Raw genomic sequence first — 6,000 nt, 5'->3', positions numbered from 1 at the left:
TCTGTAATTTTTTTTCTATACTCTTTCCTTTTATCTCTTGTTGCCATCTTTCTTCCTTCCTTCCCTTCCTTCTCTTTTCCTTCCTTTTCTTTCCCCTGTAATGCCTCTCATTTTTTTTATTCTCTTCTCTTCTCTTTTCTTTATTTTCCTTCTTTAATCTTTCCCTTCTTTCTTCTTTCTTCATTGTTCCCTCATTTGTCTTCTTTTTTTTCCTTTAATCTCTTTCCCTTCCTTCCTTTTCTTTCTTTAATCTCTCTTCCTCTCATCCCCTTCCTTCCTTCCTTCCTTCCTTCCTTCCTTCCTTCCTTCCTCCTTCCTTCCTTCCTTCCTTCCTTCCTTCCTTCCTTCCTATCTTCCTTCCTTCCTCTCTCCCCTTCTCTCTTTCTCCATTCCTTCCTACTCTCTTCTGTAATTTCTCTTCTCTCTTCCTCTTCATTTGTAAAATCTTTCTTACGATTTCCCAATCTCTTTTTTCTTTTCCATCTTTACCTTCCTCTGTCTTTCGTAGCACCCAATAACTACAGTCATCCTGAATCTTGTCAGCCTGATGCCTCCCAAATACATTGGACGGTACCCTCCCATCCCCACCAACCGCATCCCATGGCCTCTACTGAATATATCTAGAGGGCAGGGTGGAGAAGGCTTGAGACAGACCCCCAGAGCAGCTTCTATCATTGCTTCCATCTTGGATGCAGTCTTTTTGCCCTACATTATTGGTATGGAAACACAGACCACTAACAGACTAGTAAAAAATAAAAATTGCAGGCCAGGAAATTCCACAGGGATTACTAAGGCCAGACCTTCATAAATCTAACCAAATTGACCTTTTGTCTATGAAAGCCAGTGCCACAGTAAATTGGTCTATTGAAGCTTTGAGCCATGATGATGGTGCCAGTCCTGGCCTGGGATCCCAACCCTGCATTCCCACCTGAAAGTCCCCAATAATAGGTTATAGCAGGTTAAGGTGGCAAACAGGTACTTCCCTGCTGAACATTTCTCATCCCACTTCCCTCATGCTAGTCCTCTATAAACTTGTTTTACAAACAGTGGGGGCGGGGGGGGGAGCAATGTCCTAGATTTATCCGTTGCAATGATTTCCAAGACACAAGGGGGCGCTGTTTGACAAGTATGAGCAAAATAGCTACACACTGGAATTTTAAAGAAATTATTAGCTTGGGGTTCCTTGATTTGTTACTAGAATCCTGAGATTCAAAAGCATGTGCTGGGCTGAAAAACTGGGGAAGGATGTACACTCACTGTTAAGAAACAAAAGGCTTCTAAGCATGTATTTAGGCCAATGACTTGGTTTCAATTTTAGTGTTTTTCTTCCCAGTTGGCTCCTAAGAAAGTAAGAAGCCTGAGATTAAGTAACAGATTTTAATGGTATTTAAATATTTACAAGGGATGCTGCCTGTATTTCAGGAGGTGCTATACAGACATCACAACTAGAAATTCTGGTAACTTTCCAGAACTCCTTGCTGTCCCCTTTTAAAAGTTGAAGTCTCCTTTAAAACCTGTGGTGACCTCATGAATATGTTTGCATAGTTTCCTTGGCAGTTAAATGTGGAACATACAGTATTGTGACTGATGGATGTTCCAGAATACCCATTAGTACTGTGAAGAACCATTGGAAGACTGAGTTTGAAGAGACAGTGATTCAGAATCAAAATGGAAACCCAAACTGGAAAACACTGACAATTTGGGAGATGTGGTTGACACAACTTTGAGAGCTGAAAGTCAAGTATGAGAAGACTTCATTACAAAAATAACAGCGGCAGGTGAAAAACTGCTCAATGTTAAGAATACAGAGGTAATTTCAACTTATGCTTAGTGAATTCATAGTCGAGGGTGAGGAAGCAAAGCAAGTGGATAGTCTTGTTTTTTCTTGGATTCGAGAGTAGCTAAAGATGGATGCATGCTGCAGAAGAGGAGAAGACCCTCAGGAGGAAGGGATGAGAATCTTATTCCAGATTGTGAAGGATAAGAACTGTGTCAACTGGGTTTAGTGTAGTTCCTCCAGGAGGAAGAAAGGGATACCGCTCCATTTTGCATACAGTCCTTTTGACATCATTGTGGGTTGTTGCAGATGTTGTGGGTTAAACCAATGCTCTTTTTAATGGTAATGTCCACTTGTGAAAGCTGGATGCCAAAGGAAAAAGGAAATAGACAGCTTCCAATTATGGCTTTGGAGACAATTGCAGAGAGTGCCAAGAACTGCAGAAAGAAACCATTAATCAGGACCGAACCAGATCAAGGCTGACTGCTCCCTTGAGGTGATGATCAGGAAATAGAAACTCATGTGATGCGAGTCGGCCATTGGCTAGAAAAAGCCTGGCTCTGCCATCTCGCTTGGGGCGGGAAGGGGGGGAGCCAATCCTGGGGGTGGTTAGTGCCCTAAGGCGGCTCCATGATTTTATGAATGTACCAATTTAAATTAAGAACTGCTAATACCACCATCTTGGATTTTATCTTTTGTCTTTTATACTTATATTTGTATCTACATTTGTATTTGGGAAATGCAGGTTTTTTTTTAGGGTATTTTAAATTGTATTTATTCTTAGGTTTATTGTAAAGCATCCAGAGTCGCTTTGTGCAAGATGGGCAGTGATGAAATTTGAAATATAAATCAATCAATCAATAAAAAAGAGTCTTGCTTGGCAAGGTTGAAGGAAGAAGGAGAGAAAGGCAGTGGATAAAATGAGTGGATGGGATCAGTAGAATAGCTTTGAAAGAGTTATGGATAGTCACTAGAGCTGAGATAGATAGCATATGCCCATATAGCCACTAGCATTCAAGCCTGATCTGGGGGAGAATTTTGTCACTGCTGCCTCCTGATTATTTTTCAGTTCTCCAGTCTAGCCCACAGCCTTGGGATTGCTGGAATTCTCCCATCCAAAGACTTACTAGTTTGACCCTGCTTAGCTTCCAAATCCTATCAAATTTAGCAAGAGATTCTTTCAATATGGGATACTGTGCTGAGATTATTACAAGCACAGAAATGGAAAGATTCAGCACTACCCACTATGGAGGATTGGTTGGTGAAATGGACAGATCTTGCTGGGATGGATAAATTGACTTCTTTGATTTCTCTAATCAAAGACATTATCTACATTTATTGGTGACTGGAAACCCCTTATGGGCTTTTGTGTAAAAATGAAAAAAAAAATGAATTTGCGATGTATGGTTTTGACAATTAGACTGGATTGATTATGGAACAAAGAGAGCCATGATGTAACTTTAGAGAGAGGGGTTAAAATATAATTGTGCTTAAAACTGCCGTGAAGAATATCAGAAGCCACTCCTTTGTGTCTTTTTTCTTTCTTTTCTATTTTTCTTCATCTTTTTTCTTTTCGTGCCCTTTTTGCTTTCCTTTTCTTTTTCCTTCCTTCCTTTAGATTAGTTTGTGTTCGTTTTTATCTCCCTTTTTAAAAGTTTTCATAAAGATCCTATTAAAAAGTTAGTGAGGGTTTGCCATTTGCTCTCTTCTGCAAGCCATTTAAAGGGGGAGCCATCACCACATCTGGGGGACGTGAATTCTCCCAGCGCCTTGAGGGAAGTAAAATGTTCTTCGTCAGTTCTAAATCTCCATGCTTCAGTTCCACTTCACATCCAAATCCATCCACCCTGACAATGCCAGTGCTCTTTGTCATCGCTCAGAGAAGAGGCAATATGGAGAATTTATATTAATAAGTCTTGCTATTCAGGGAAAGAGGCACCCCGTTGCAATTTTCCTTTGCTTCCTCTTGGTCATCTGCCATTGTGATTTGCTTCTTTGAGGCCTGTTTTTCTCCCCAGGAAGATTTTGCTGAATCACCCACGGGCGGGGAAGGCAAAGGAAAATGGCGGCAGGTGGCAAGAAGTGATAACACTGTGGCTGCTACCGGGCGCCCTTCCAAGCAATTTCATTTCTGCAGGCTGAGGAGGGGAGAACAGGTGCTGGAATGCACAGGTTTTCCCAGATCAGCCTTCTGTAACATGCAAAGGAAAGAAAAGAAAATAGCATCTGGTTCTTCTTCACCGATCATCTACGAAAGATGCTACTTAGTTGACTGTGGCTCCTGGCTTTAGTTTGGCATTGATGGTTTTTACTCAGTTGTGGTTTTATTGTTGTTGCGAGCCACCTAGAGTTGTGCTCTAAGTTGTGGCCGCACGGATATTTTAAAACAAATACATACATTTTGGAGAAGATGGTTTTAGTTTGGCTTTTCTGGATTTTTTACTGGGTGGGTGGTTTTATTTATTGAGGTTCACCGAGAGTTGTGCTCTAAGATGGGTGGCCACACAAATATTGTAAACAAACAAACAAACAAACAAATAAGCCCACTTCTGACCAGTACAGGAGGCCCCACGGCATTTTCTTTTGCTGGAAAGTAGAAGAGATTTGGAAGAAGATGGTTTTAGTTTTGTTTTTATGGTTTTAACTCTGTGGTTTTTGTGTTTGCTGCAAGCCACTTGGAGCTGTACAGAATGGGGGTGGGGGAGGGCATGCACATATTTTTAAATCAATGAACGAATTTTGGAGAAGGTGGTTGCCAGCAGGTTGCCAGCAAGAATATTTACATTTGCAGAAGTCAGTGTGCAAAGGAGGGTAGCTGGAAGACTTTGATGTGATATTGCACGCTCCAGTTTCTTGAACACCAAGGATTTATCGGTGCCTTCAGTGGCCTCGGCAGTGTGTGACTGACAGGTTAAACCAACAGGATGTTTGGGGATACAATCATTTGAGGGACAGCTTTATTCAGCTGTGGTTGCCGGGCGGTTTTCTTGCTCTTTTTAAAAACTTCCTGCTCCTGAGAGATAGTTTGTTTCCGGCAGAAAGGAAGAAGCAGGCCAGTTCTTTAGCCACAGTGGAAAATGAAATTAAAGCTGCAAATTTTGGAGAGAAGATAAGCGACCTCGTTTGGAAATGATCTGGAAAAGCAAAAAAAAAGCTTTCTTGTAAGCCGTTTTTACATCAGTTTGCCTGCCACGGAACCTCTGTCTGGGCCAAAGGATGCTGGGGGCCAAACACATGACCCACACATGCCATTGGAGAACACCCGGTTGGCTAAGCCCATCATCCACGGCTCTTCCACATAATCCCTCCCCTCCCCATTTCATTCCAGCAGGCAGCAAATAACAATTCAGTCACCATGGAACACAGCCAGTAAGGCATTTGTCATTACATCAATCATCTTTTTATTTGCTTTTTAATTGGGATATTTTATATTACATTATTAGCCCCTTGGAGCATTCTAAGGGGCACAGGGAGAAAAAAAAATTATCTGGTATCAAAAATATAATAAAGTTGATGTCAGGAAAGACATTTCTAAGTTCAGGGACCACCACTGAAAAGTCCTGTCCAGGGAAGCCTTTTGCTGCATTTGGCCTGGAAGGATAGCTGCTGAAGCTGGGATGCTGGGAATGATTTTAGAGAATGGTAGGGATATATGGGAAAAGGCATTCCTTCAAGTCCTGTGGTCCCAACCTTTGAAAGTCTTTGCGGCTTAATTCCAGCACCTTGAAAGAAGGGGAAGGAAAAGAGGGAAGATGAGACCAAGGAAGGGCAGGAGGAGGAGAAGAAAGAGGAGGTAGAGAAGAAGGAGAAGGAGAAGGAGACGGGATGATGATGATGATGGAGAAGGAGAAGGGATGATGATGATGATGATGATGGAGGGGGAGGAGGAGGGATGATGATGATGATGATGATGATGAGGGAGATGAGGGAGAAGGAGAAGGGATGATGATGATGATGGAGATGGAGATGAAGGAGGAGAAGGAGAAGGAAAGGAGGAGGAGGAGGAAGGGGAAGGAGAAAATGGAGGAGAAGGAGAAGGAATTGTATTGGATTTTACTATTATAATCAAAATTCTTAGTAAAACTTATAGGAGGAGGAGGGGGAGGAGGGGGAAGAGGAGGAGGATTGGAGGAGAGTTCCTGAGAGATTTGGGACTTTGGTTTCGCTCTCCCCATTGCTGCCAGTCTGCCTGTTGCATGCGTGGAGGGGAGAGAGAGGTCTTT

The sequence above is a fragment of the Candoia aspera genome, chromosome 16 (assembly GCF_035149785.1).
Source record: "Candoia aspera isolate rCanAsp1 chromosome 16, rCanAsp1.hap2, whole genome shotgun sequence".
NCBI lineage: Eukaryota > Metazoa > Chordata > Lepidosauria > Squamata > Boidae > Candoia > Candoia aspera.
The sequence above is the reverse complement of the archived record's forward strand: the minus strand, read 5'-3'. Positions refer to the sequence as shown.